Raw genomic sequence first — 14,587 nt, 5'->3', positions numbered from 1 at the left:
AGAAGAAAGTAACTGACAATATTAGATATTACGAAGCACGCAGGTAAGAAAAGGCATGAAGGACCTATGTCAGGTAAGGTGTTGCAATACAATTAATCATATAAAGGTTGAAAATGAAAGGAAAATTATACAGGAAAGTGCAATAGGTCCAGTTCGAGGGGACATACGAGGTAAGTCCATTTTCATACTGCTAATTGTGGGCGCCCTTTGTGGCTGCGATCTGAAATGATATGAATATATATGTATGCCCTGGGTGGCTGCGATATGATATAATACAAATATATATCTGTGTGCCCTGTAAGGCATTGTTGGTATTTTCTGTGTGCAGGTGTTGAGATAGTAATAAATGTAGAGGAAACTCTGCCCAAATTTTCTTAGAAATAAAAAGAGAATGAGATGCAGGGTTGTAGTATGTCTTGAAAGGTTGTTCTCGTAACAATGATGAGATTTGACTAAACGCGTATGGCTGACCTCGAGAAATAAGTTAATTGCTGAATTAATGGTAATAGAAACTAGGAGGTCGATACTGGAATAGTAGAATGAAGTTAGAAAGGACCTATAAGCCAAAGAAGATAACTTAGAGAGGACTGATAAATCGGGATAAAACGATATAGTAAGGCATCGCCTGAATTGATACACAGGGATAAACTATGACAAGTTATGGTTGAAGGAAGTAACAGTATGACTAAGACAAGAGTACGAGGGATAAAGAATTTGACGGATATGAAGTGTTAAGAAGACAGCTATGAATTGAAAGTATAGTAGGATGAAAAAGTAATAAGATAAGGCCCCTTCTACAACGAAGTTAATATGGTTTTAAGCAGGATTAGAAGAGATACTGAAGCACATGAAAAAGATGAAAGCTCAGAAGGCATGACGAGGTTAATATACGTGACTCCACCTTGATGATTAGTGAGATCCTGTAAGGAGAGGGTATGTCAATTTGCAGAACAACTGCTGCATTACGAGGTTATTAGAAGAATAAGTTGTATTCACGGGAATAAAGTTAGTATAATGACGAAGCTTGAAACACGAGTCATTAAAGTATAAGTACACTCGAGTGGGGAATTGGCACCAATTATGAGCCCTCGCTAATTGTTGATTGGGATGAATGGAATGTGGCTTTGAATGCACTGCTACATTACGGATATTACTCGAGTATCAACCATTAGATGAGATTTTATACAATACATTGCGAATAGTAAAGCACCATATGGTTGTGCTAGGGGTTCTTATAAGAGCAATCAAACGTATGGACGATCTAACAGAAGATGTAGACATAGTGCAGCATGTTAAAAATGTTGGAGTAGAATCATTCGCATGTGAATAGCTGAAAATAAATGGAGGATGACATGGGTACACCCTAAAAGGGGGGAAGTGGACAAGAGAGCATAAGAGAAAATCAACTGACGCTATCGTATGTAAATGGGAACGCTTAAACTTCAAACAAGACCCCATAAGGGATGGATGCGATCATACCTGCACTAATGCACTGGATTCCGTCAAAACACCGAAGTTAAGCGTGCTTGGGTAAGAGTAGCACTGGGATGGGTAACCCCCTGGGAAGTGAAAAGGGAATGAAACAAGTATGACAAAAAGAGATTATAAAGGCGTGTTAGTACAATGACACATATAGAACAGAGTAAGCCAAGAGCAGAAAAGATTATGACTGAAATACAATGCACCTCGTGAAAATGGCACAAGAATAATTGTGCAGCTTACAAACATTGGAATACTAAGAGCAAGGTCAAATGATTACTCGATAAAAGAAAGTCAGTAATAGCAATGTGATTGCCATATTTAGAATCTATTAAAGAAAAGTGCAAGGTGGTTCGAAGCAGAACTATTAAGATATAATCGGTATTAAGGACAAAAGTCATAGCGGAGCCCTGACCTCCCCTAACCTCAACCGAAGGAGGTAAGCCGCTAGTATAGCGACACTAAAGAATTTTCTGGATGGCTCTATGTACCTACATACGTTTGTGTAAGAATTACAACATAATGTTTGGTAATAAAACTGGAAAAAAGATCGGAGTAAAAGAGCAGGATAGCATACCTAAGGTGTTACAGGTTGAATTAAGAGGAATTGTATAATAGCTTAAACGAAGAGGAGCATCAGAGGTTTGATAGCCTGTTATGGGGGATGGGAATCCCGACTCAGAGATGGAAGGGGATTAATGTAGGTTATAGTGCAGGCTGACCTCGCACTCTACGGAAGTATAAGTTCATATGGGTTATGGTAGATAAGCTGACAAGATTAACCCATTTTCTTCCAATTAGGAAGGTATATTCAGCTAAGGGTTATACGAGATGACATAGCAAGGAAACAATAAGATTTCACGGGGTTCCCACATCTATTATCTCAGATGGGGAAGTTCAACGTACGGCTAATCGCTGGAGATCATTCCGGTAAGAATTGGGAACACATGTGAATCTTAGTATGACATTTTGCCCTTCGATTAATGGATAGGCCCAAAATGGATCAAGTAAATTATTGATGAAGTAAAGCTTAATCCGAGATAAGCTATCGATTAGAAGACTAGAGCCGGCAAGAAGGGGATACATTGATCCTTCTCAGGGCATTTGTAGAATAGATAAAGCTGCCTATGAGTGGGACCTACTGTCCGATTTGAAATAATACATTCATTTTTCATAGATCAATGCTCCGCAAGAATGTGAACGATGCTCCCAGAATATTTCCCGTGGAGGAGGTCCATGTAACAGGGAGTTATCCTACGAGGGGCAACCCATTTCCATCCGGGATCAGTAGATTAAACGGGTTGCGAACTAAGGACATAGCTTACGTCAAGGGACTGTGGCGGAATAAGAATTGTGAAGACATAAACTGGGAGGTTGAAGAGGACATGAAACACAGGTGTCCATACCTATTCCCGATGTCTACAGATAACCCCCAGTCCTGGAACTCGTATATTAATTACTTGGATGAGAATGTATGTCATTCCAGTAGAAAGGAATCTCCCTACAATTTGTATAAAGTCTTAAGGAAAGTTTTATTCAACATTCGGGGACGAATGTTCTAAAGGGGGGAAGGATGTTACACCCCGCATTCTTGAGCTCAGAACGTCTTCTTAAGTTCCTTAGACACTATCATGTGAGCCGGATATGTTACGACACTATCAAATGACTCTAAGGAAAGGAGGACGTGACGCCCCTTAAGAGTGAAGGTTAGAAATAGGTATATAAGAATTTGAAATGAATTGGAGGCAAAAATAACAAGTCATAGGACTCGACTTACTTACGTAAGCTACCAACTTGGACGACTTACATAACTAAGCCATTGGAGTACATGTTGAGCTTACATAGAAGGGATTACATAAGATCCTAAAGTAAGACGAGATTACGAACCCACGGGAGAGGCGGAAGGAGGCGTAGCACCTACTCGGAAGAAAGCAGGTAATTCATCTACTTTGACTAAGTAGTTGATGCACCTACTTGAGGAGGGTCCCATATCGCCACGTGGTTGTATGTGATTGGTTGCATGAGGTGACGTGGCTGCCTAAGGGTGTGACACGTGTCACTCTCTATCCACTTTTAGAGAGTGACATATATCAGTCCATAAGGGTGACACGTGTCAAACCATTAGGCAGCCACATCATCTCATGCAACCAATCACATGCTGCCACAAGGCAGGAGGGGTCCACCCCAAGTAGGTGAGTCACCTACTTAGTCCAAGTAGGTGCATCACCTACTTAGTCCAAGTAGGTGCATCACCTACTTATTTTAAGTAGGTGCGTCATCTCCTTATTTTCCTTCTATGGGTTCATAATCTCGTCTCACTTCAAGCGCCTATGTATTCCTTGCTACTCAAGCTTGACATGTACTCAAATAACTTAGGTATGTAAGACATCCAAGTTGGTAGCCTACGCGAGTAAGTCGAGTCCTACAACTCATTACTTGGTCTCCACTCATTTTGGATTCTTATAACCCTATTTCCAATCTTCACTACTCACGTAGAACTTCATAGATAACCTGCATCATATGGCAATTATTTTAAAAAAAATATGCTCTAATGTACAAAGGTGCGGGGTATAACATATTTCCCCTTTTTAGAACATTCATCCTCGAATGTTAATTCTCATAAGGTCCAAAAAGGATTTCAGGAATTCTCTATAATGGTTTCTATGTACCATGTCTAGGCCTATTAGTTGTGTTTTACCAATATCCAACCAACCAATGGGCGACCTGCATTTTCTGTCATTCAAAGCCTCATACAGGGCCATCTAGATACTAGAATGATAGTTATTATCATAGGTAATCTCGACAGATAGTAGACAATTATCCTAGATACCTTTGAAGTCAACTGTATAGGCCCACAACATATCGTCTAGGATTTAGCTAGCAAGCTTAGTCTGGACCTCGTCCTGAGGGTAACATGGGGTACGAAGACCTATTTTTCTTCCCAATCTCCTCGTGGACTAATCTTCAGTAGTTAATTGTAATGTGGGCTCCTTTATCTGAGACAATAGCTATGGGAACTCCACACAGCCTCACTACCCTCTTGACCTATAACTTCACACAGTCCCAGCTGAATAGGTAGTCCTTGATTGAAGGAACATGGGCTAATGTTGGTAATCGGCGGATAATATTTCATATAGAATCATCCATCCATGGAGGGCAAAGTGATTCTTGTAACCAAGGTCGTATTGTGGCATCTTCAACCTTGTGTATTACTTCTTGCCTTCTTTAGAGGACATCAACTGGTACCTCTACCCTTTTGGTTTTACTTTTTGCCCCTCAGAGTTGGCTACTAAGTGGTGCTGAAGTTCCCTCATACAATGACCTTCATAGCCGCTCTGTGTTTTGTCTATCATTAACTAGTATAATGTTGAAGGGCTTTGGCATACAAGTGTGCCATCTGTTAGTAACCAGCTACTCCTGTAGTTAGTAATGTATGCCCGCAATATACCTTCTAACATCTGGATAGTACGCTCGGCCTGTCCATTAGTTTGGGGTGAAATGTTGTACCAAGATTCACCTATGTTCCTAATCCCTCCTGGAATGATCTCCAGAAGTTAGCCATAAATTGAACTTCCCTGTCTAAGATAACAGATGTGGGAACTCCGTGAATGCTTACCATTTCCTAATCATATAACCTTTCATAATCTTTAGCTAAATGTGTCTCCCTAACTGGAAGAAAATGGGTTGATTCTGTCAGCCTATCTACCATAACCCCTATGAGCACATACTTCCGCAAAATACGAGGTCAGCCTATACTATAATCCATATTAACTGCTTTTCATTTCCGAGTCAGGATTTCTATCCTCTATAATAGCATATCAAGTTTCTGATGCTCCATTTTGTTTAAGCTATTGCACAGTTTCTCTTAATTCAACTTGTAACATTCTAGGCATGTCCTACTGCACTCTTATGTAGATCTTCCTTCTAGTTCTCTTACCACCCATTACATTGCAATCATATTGCTATTACTGACTTTTTTTTATCGAGTAACCACTCGGTCTCATTCTTAGCATACCAATATTCGTAGATTGCATATTATTCTTGTACTATTTGTAGAAAGTGCATGCAATTCTAGTCATAGTCTTTCCTACTCTTGGCTTACTTTGCTCTACATGTGTCATTGCACTAATACATACATGCAGTCTCTCTTGGGTCACACTTTTTTTCTCCCTTTGCGTACCCTTAAAGTTCTCTCATATTCTATCATGGGAGAGATTTGTTATCCTTCCTCTTTTTTCTACTTGTACGTCACCATATTAGTAGCCAGTAACTCGATTGCCAATATCTTGACCTTTAGTCAAGTATATCCTTGTTATACTTTACAATATATTTAAGTTACTCGCTATCATTCCTTTGTCGTATCCACCCCTTTTTGTATGTGCCCATCCTTTGACGTCATACTATTCAAGGTCCTTCCCAATAATTCTCCGCACTGTCTCAGATATCATCTTGGTTTTAATCCATCTATTGCTGGTTTTTAGATCTTGCTACCTCATTCTAATATGGGATCTCACTTTAAATTTATATGTTTGCATTAACACATTGTAGTGTTGGTTGGCTTCATCTCACTCTTGTATATCTCTTATCCACTTCCCCACTTTAGGGCGTACCCATATACGAAACCTTAATATAATCATGAGGTGCTTAGAATCCTCGATATACAGTACCAAATCCAGTCTGAACACTGGTACTCAAGTAATATCCTTAATGTAACAGTGTATTCAAAGCCACATTCCATTCATCACAATTAGTAATTAGCTCGTGCTCATAACCGTTTCCAATTCTCCACTCGGGAGCACTTATACTTTGATGATCCGTATCTCAAGCTTTGTCATAATACTAGCCATACTTCTTTGTGCCTCATGAGCTTTCATCCTTGTCGTGTACCCGATGCTATCTTCTACTCTCACTCAGAATCATAGAAACTGGGTTTTAATAGCATTCTTTTCTTATTACCTTTTCATCACACTATACCTTCAATTCGTAACTGACTATTTCCCTTCATGTCTGATACTCACACTTAAGTAATTATGTCTATCTTGAGTGCTTTCTTCAGTAGTCCTTTCATTTCTTGTTTCCAAAACATCTTCTGTTTACCTTTTTTTGTTCTTAGCATACCAGTCATTTCTGGTATTCACCTTGTCTTGTTTCTCACCTTTACTTTCGTTACCACTTGACCTTTTATTCTGAACCTTCCCTATAAATCTATGTAAGTCTTTCTTATTCATTCTCTAAATCATCTCTTAGTCTCACTATTCATTTCCAAATTTTTTTCCATACCAATATTGACCTCCTCGTTACCATTACTATCACTTCAGTAATTAACTTATTCCTCAAGGTCATCCATACTCGTAGTCTAGTCAAATTCCCTTCTTATGATGGGCAAGGCATACTACAACCCTGTATCTCATTCTTCTATTATTTTTAGAAACATTTGGGCAGAGTTTCCTCTGTATTTCTTACTATCTCAACACCTGCACATAGGAAATACCAACAATGCCTCACAGGGTAGACATATATACTCATATCATATCATATTGCAGCTACACAGGGCACCCAATATCAATAGTATGTACATAGACTTACCTCGTATGTCCACTCAAACTGCATCTGTTACACTTTACTGTCTACTTTTCCTTACACCTTTCAACTTTACATGTCAATAATATTTCCACACCTTACCTGCGTGCTCAATAACTTCCAATATCGTCAGTTACTTTCTTTAGTCAAAGGTTAGTATAAGAAATTTCATTCCCTACTACTCAGCTCTATCGCACGATCTTAAATATGAAGGAAAGTAACATCATAAATGTCTTGTAGCCTCCTGTTTATAGATGTGGTGCACAACACACCAATAAATAAGACTCTACTAGACATGGTCTGTAGATACTCCAAGGACGAATTTCTCTAATACCACTTCTGTCACGACCCAACCCGCGGGCCATGACGGTGCCCGAACTGGACAATCGCGTACACCCCTGCTAACTATAAGGAAACCTACCTCCTATTTAAGTTATAACATATCAACAGACAATATAATACACAAGCCGACGAGGCTATCATAACATATAGGGTCGCTCTATAAAACACACGCGCGAGCCAACAAGGCTGACACGACAAAGGGAGCATCCCAAAACATAAGTCTTATAGGAACAACTATACACGCGTACATATCAACCCACATACATGTCCACAAACCTCTAAGAGTAAGAACAGTAACATAAGGCAGGACAGGGCCCCCGCCATACCCATGAACAACTAAATATATATATCTACGATTAATACCAAAATCTAGGCTCCAGCACAATGGAGCGCTCCTGGACTGCTGAGTGGGATTCCTATGCTAGCGGATTCCCAAAGTGTGTATCTGTACCATCGGGCATGAAATGCAGCCCCCCAAAAAGAGGAGGTCAGTACGACATATATACTGAGTATGTAAAGTACAAAATATCATAAGGAAATTACAGTTGCCATAGGGATGCAGGGGACATGTATAACATTTAGCAGAGTACTGTACCTACACCTTACAAAATAAGGTCATGCATACTATTATAACAAATCGTATCCGGCCCGCTCAGGGACTCGGTGTTATAAATGCATCATTTTATCATCATAGGCATATTCATACTATTAGCGTTGTGGAACGTACAGCTCGATCCATATATATAACAGGTTTATGCCGAGGAGCGTTCGGCCCAATCCATATATAGTATAATGATGCTGAGGAAAATTTGGCCCAATCCATATATAATACAATGATGCCGAGGATTGTACGGCCCGATCCTTATATAATAAAATATGCCGAGGAATGTTCGGCCCTATCCCTATATAGTAAAATATGCCAAGGAACATTCGGCCCGATCCCTATATAGTAAAATATGTCGAAGAACATTCGGCCCGATCCATATATATTATAATCCATCAGAGGCTTACCTCTTTTTATCCTTGGGCCGTCGCTACTCTCTCTAACTCTCTTAGGGTTTCCATTCTTTTTCTTTAAGCGTAAGGCTGAAATGAAGACTTAGTCATAAGACTAAGTATATATATCCACTTTTGGAGTGTGACACGTGTCATTCCCTAAGGGTGACACGTGTCAAACCCTTAGGCAGCCATGTCATATCATGCAACCAATCACATGCTGGTATGTTGTAGGTGGGGTCCACCCCAAGCAGGTGAGTCACTTACTTGGTCCAAGTAGGCGTGTCGTCTCCTTATTTCCCTTTCGTGAGTTCATAATCTCGTCTCACTTCAAGAGCCTATGTATTTCTTGCTACTCAAGCTTGACGTGTACTCAAATAGCTTAGGTATGTAAGATATCCAAGTTGGTAGCCTACGCGAGTAAGTCGAGTCCTACGACTCATTACTTGGTCTCCACTCATTCTGGATTCTTATAACCCTATTTCCAATCGTCACTACTCATGTAGAACTTCATAGATAACCTATATCACATGGCAATTATTTTCTAAAAAAATATGCTCCAATGTACAAAGGTGCGGGGTATAACAGGTAAGATAAGAGATTACGCTTTCTACTTGTCCATATCTCCTACAGCAGCCGGATTGGTAAAAACCAATGGGGTGAAATCTTCCGCCTCAAAATCCGATTCAACATCTGAACTTGCCCTTCTTTTTTCCTCATCAATGGGGACATCATCCACAGTAGGCTCATAAAAATATAGCCCAACGCCCAATACAGCTAGAGCATGCTCATTGAGTAGATATTAGTTTTCCAGCTCACGCAACTTCTCCTCCATCGAAGTGCGATCGCCTGTTCTGTGTCAGAACATCTCCAGGACAAACATGCGGGCCATGATCATGTCATCGCATTCCATGTGCTCCAATGAAGTGAGGACTGGTCTATAAGTGGTTTTTGACCCCTTAATCTTGGTAACATCATAAGCTTCGGAAGTAAGGGGGCTATATAATCATGCGGGTCCTTAGGGACCCTGGCCTTGCGGCATAACTCAGTGATTAGGCCTCCAAAGGTATAGCCTCGGCCACGATGGACTCTGCACTTATGAGTAGTTGACTTGATCACCACACCTACATTTATCTCCATACCCTTCTTAAGGGTATACACCAAACAAACTCTGTCCCTAGTCACATCGGTGTAATGTAAACCAAGAATGAGGCTATGCATAATGATCTTAACCCATACCCGAGCTTCCTTGTTCAGATGGGCATACGGGAGATCTTGATGGTAACCTAGTTGCCCATGATGGACCCACTTAGCGATTTATTTGCCCTTGCAAAAGTTGTGGCGAATATCTTGGTAAGTCAGTCGATTATTGAGCTCTATTAAGGGGGTAGTAGGAAACTCCGGAGTAACCAATATATCAATTATGGCCATAGGAGACAGCGGAACATCAACTCTGTGATATAATGAGTGCGAGTATCCGGCTGGTAGTTTGTGTAGAATTCCCTAACCATGTGCAAGTTATACAGCTTTGGGTCGGGGAATAAAACACTCATGTTGAGCTGCAATAATCTCCTCATAATATGATGGGTACTCTCTAGTCAAGCTCTCATCCTCTATAGGCACATCAAAATTATAGCGAGATTCAGTGTGCTTTTTATACTAATTCTTTCCTGCCTGATTTACCGCCTTCAACCCAAACATACGAGTCTGTCCTCATGGTATGGAGGGTGCAAGTGGTATGGAGGGAACACCACTATCCCTATTTCTACTACTAGAAGTTGCGGGTTCCTTACTGTGCCTTCGACTAGACGATATAATTGTCTGCAAGCGAGCCACAAAATAGAAAACATATAAGCGCCTACTCGTATATTCGCAAACTGGAGCTTATAACATGAACCACCAATCCTACACTTAAACTTTATAGTAGCATGCAAGTTATATGAAGGTACTCAGACATCCATTTATTCGAACAGTATGTGCATACATACTTTTACACCAATTCCTACTTCAATAAATCAACAGGGTGAAACCATTACAATACTAACTCATAGAAGTCTTCCAGTATTCTAGTAAGCCATGCAAAAATAAACATGAGTAAAAAATAATGCATCATCCTAAGTTAACGCCTCAAACTTCAAATAAAACTTCAACCTAAACATTAGGACAATAGAAGCTTACTCCACACTTAAACTCAAAAAACAAACTAAATTTAACACAATATAGCATGCATGCTTACTCAAGACTTCACCACATGTGATCAATCACAACCACATACATTCACTCTCCATAATATCAAACCAGGGTTTTAGTTCAAGAAATTTAACCCATAAATAATTACCCACAATAAGTAACTTCTCAGTAATCTTTACATACCCACAACAATTAAAATCAAAGAATAAAGCAAGAATCAATTATATGAAGGCACAATTTGGAGCCCATGAGCTTACTTATGTGAAATTCAACTACCCATACCATAAACCTAGTTCAAGAATACATACCTTGTGTGGGTAATGAAGAAACCCAAAAAATCTTGCTTGAAGTGCGAGCGTCGCAGATTTTGCTTGAGAAGAGAAAAAAATGTGAGTTGAATGGGTGAAGTGCGGTGAAGGATTGAAAATATAAAGTTAAAGGTGAATTTTAACGGTTAAAAGGGGACTATAGGTCTTCCTATGGCCTGTAGGTCGGCTCGTAGAAGTTTGCACCAGACCGAATTCTGAAACTTTTCTATAACAATTGTCACGCCCCTTTTTTTTAAATGGGTTTGACAACTCTTTTTAGGATTTAAAAAAAGAAGAGTCGCCATCTAATGAATTAAATGCGCATTAGGGCACTATTCTATTCTATATTAATTTTAAAAGGTTCAATTGCTACCATAGTTCGGGTAAAGGTTTAAATTGCCTCAAAAGAAAGGTGTTAGGCACCTTTCGAGGTCCACAAATGTGGATCCCGACCTAGTCTTATAAATTATTTGGGGGGTTTAAAGAATAGCAAATAAAGATCTCAATTTATTTACTAATGAAAACTGTGTGATAAAAAAAACTTTATTATTTTAAACAAATAAATAATTTAACAAAATTTAATTAAATAAATATAATCTAGATGATAAAAAATGTAATACTTTAAAACAAATAAATGAAATAAATATGAATTCATTTTATTTAATTTAATTAATACAAGTCTATATAATAACATAATTAAGCACATTAACTTATTTGCTAATTAGAAAGAAAATTTAGATATGCAAACTTAATATTACTTAAATAGTGCAAATGAAATAACTAGATGACCAACGATACGAAAGTTATAAAGTTAGATAATCAAGAAGAGAGAAACGGCATAATGATATACGAAAATATACGTAGAGATCGCGTATAAACTAAACTAGCACAAACAAAATGAAACATAATTATAAAATTACTATTTTTTTAAAAGAATAGAATTTTTAGAAATTAAAAAATGTTTGTTCCTCTATAGGGATGATGTCACGATATTCTTAATCATGCTCCTCCACCATAGAAACATTCTTTGATTTGAGGTTGGTCTTGAAAAATAATAATAATAGTTTAAATACAAGTAACCATAGAAACATTCTTTGATTTGAGGTTGGTCTTGAAAAATAATAATAATAGTTTAAATACAAGTAAAAATTTTGATTTAAATATATAATCCCTTAATAGGGATAAGCACATAAATATTTGCATATAAATACACATAATCCCTTTTGAAAACTCTTGGGTAGGTGATACTCCTGGGGACACGTCGGCTTAGTTAGAAATTGAAATTAGACCTCGTAATTCCGTTTTACTTTCCCACTAACTATAGGTTAGGAAATAGTGTTTTCTATAATAACTAATAATTTTGAACACACTATCTACCTCAAGTCGTAGAAAAGGAAGCTAGATAAAGGTTTTAAAAAATGAGTAAAAAGTTGTAAATAAATAGAAGAGTAGTGAAAAAATTGTTTAACAAACCGAAGGAAACAAATAGTTATGCAATTAGCACAAAAAATTTCCGCCCCCATTAGTAGCTGCCCCGAATTATCTTATCATATATAGCAGTGATTATACAATTATTTCAAAACTGAATAAAATTAATACTTTAAAGAAAATACAACATAAAGGAAAACTCTAACTAAACACTCCTTCCGAAGGTATCCCAACCCGGGCAAACTCTTTCGTATCTTGAAGTTTAATGTTCAATCCCTGCCAGACATGAAAGAAACACAAACAACAAAGTGCAAAATACAAGAGCATACTATTGATTAAGGACCAGTTATTCACTTGCAATTAAATTTAACATTATACTAAACATGCTAGGCAAGCATAAGAACACGTACAAACTTATATACACGAAAGCGAATAAGACGAAGAATCTAATTTAACTTAAAGTAAAAGTATGCTAGAACTATTAAATAAAACTAACCGGTCAGTCAAAATTTTATCAATAACAAGTTCAGATGTAGCGGTGAGTGGAGTTAAACAGAGATGCACGACATGCAATAGCGAAGCGAATTAAAAAAGAAAGCGGAGAAGTGGAACTCAAGAGCAATTTTCTATATAAAAAGTGTGAAAGGATGCCTTGCCAGTGATATCAAAAATCAAAGAAAAATGTGTCAGTTCCCATTGTATATAGCTTGATAGAAAATGGAGCTTGAAGGGGCCTTTTCCAATAATCAGTGACCAGTCATGCCAAGAAAAGAAGAGAGGAGTTGCTTATATACTAGAAGGAATTAACCCAAAATAGAAAGCAAATCACACAGTCAATCATGGATTCCTTAATCAATCAAAATTTATCAAAAATATGCAAATATCAATGTTGTACCAATCAGTTAAAGGAAACAAAACGGAAAGAGGCATTAATCATGGAGATTTTCCTTAAACAAAATTAAGTAAGAAAAACCAATCAACTTAGCAGGCAATTATATTAACTTTTGGCCAAAATAGATCCTGAGGGCTGTCACAATTCGAAATTTAAGAGAATAAAAAGAGAGATTGTTCAAAGTTACCATAAACATCATCCACACAAATCTATTATGAATTAAATAAGGAAAGGAGAGCAATCAGCCAAAGCTATTTTAGGACTCTAGAATTCGATTTTGGAAATGTGCATCACTTATGTAAGCAAGGTTCTGGCAATCAACATGATACTAAACATAATATTCAGTCAATATCCTTTAGAATCGTTGTCTAAGAGGGAAAAAGATAACACTGTTAATAACAAAAATCAAGACTGATCCGACTAATATCAATGGAGAATCGAATTCAATCATAGCAACTAATCGATCAAAAATAAGGCGATCCTAAACTTGTCAAATCAGTGACGTCTATTATACCCAACAATCATGATTTACAGGGGAGGGAAAGAAAGAAGATAAACATGGATTGCCAAACATCTAAAGCTTAATAATGAAAATCAGTAATTGATGCTGCATTTAACACAAGCACGCGAACAAAATAAATAGATAAAATATTAGGATAGAAATTACCGATTAGTCAAGTTTTGATTTTCTCATCTTAAGCCTCGTCTTCAAGTGAAGGTTTATGCTTGAATCCTTGAGATTCTTCCGGAGAAGAGAGATATCGAAGAGAATTCGGGCGGCGATTGTCCGGAGTTGTTTTTCGCCGGAGCTGGGTCTGCCGGTGGAGCAGCGATTTCATGGTGGCTGACGGAAGAAATGGAGGAAAATGGAGGAGAGGTTGAGGAGGCGATGGAGGGTGTTCACTGGTGAGGAGGTGATAACGGCATGGATAGCATAGATCAAATGAATGCTTTAGATGAGCTTGATGGACATTAAATAAAGACATAAAATGTGTGAAAAATCTGAAGAGAAAGAAGAAAGAGGTCATGTGTGCAAATGGTCATCTCATAAATTTAAGAATTCACAAAAAAAAAGACAACCAAACAAGGCCTTATCTCATTAAGGGTAAAATTGTAAAAGAAAGTGTCTTCTCTATTTCTTAGTATCTTTTAATTTGGAAAGGGAGATTTTTGAATGTTGAATGAAGAAACTCTATAAAGAGTGTAGTTTAAGTGTGGATTCCCTTTAGGTTAGTTTAGTTTAGTGTAGTTAAATCTAAATTAGTGATGGGTGAATTTTCATTGTTGATTGAAGACTTTTTACCCTTGATTTCATATTGAGTCACTTATTTGTGGATTTCAAGTAAGTTTCTCTTTTTTATTGAATCAAGTT

At 37.9% G+C, this 14,587-nt stretch overlaps 1 long non-coding RNA gene across 1 annotated transcript; it reads right to left on the bottom strand.

Moving 5' to 3' along the window:
• Positions 1 to 12,421: 12,421 nt before the first annotated feature.
• On the bottom strand, positions 12,422 to 14,222 carry LOC129896760 (uncharacterized). Its single transcript, XR_008768032.1, has 2 exons — positions 13,883 to 14,222; positions 12,422 to 12,599 (listed from the first exon to the last, which is right to left on the bottom strand). It is a non-coding gene; the product is annotated as an uncharacterized LOC129896760 (long non-coding RNA).
• Between the last annotated feature and the right edge of the window lie 365 nt (positions 14,223 to 14,587).

This window comes from Solanum dulcamara, chromosome 7, assembly GCF_947179165.1.
Source record: "Solanum dulcamara chromosome 7, daSolDulc1.2, whole genome shotgun sequence".
In the NCBI taxonomy this organism is placed as follows: Eukaryota; Viridiplantae; Streptophyta; class Magnoliopsida; order Solanales; family Solanaceae; genus Solanum; species Solanum dulcamara.
The sequence above is the reverse complement of the archived record's forward strand: the minus strand, read 5'-3'. Positions and strand labels throughout refer to the sequence as shown.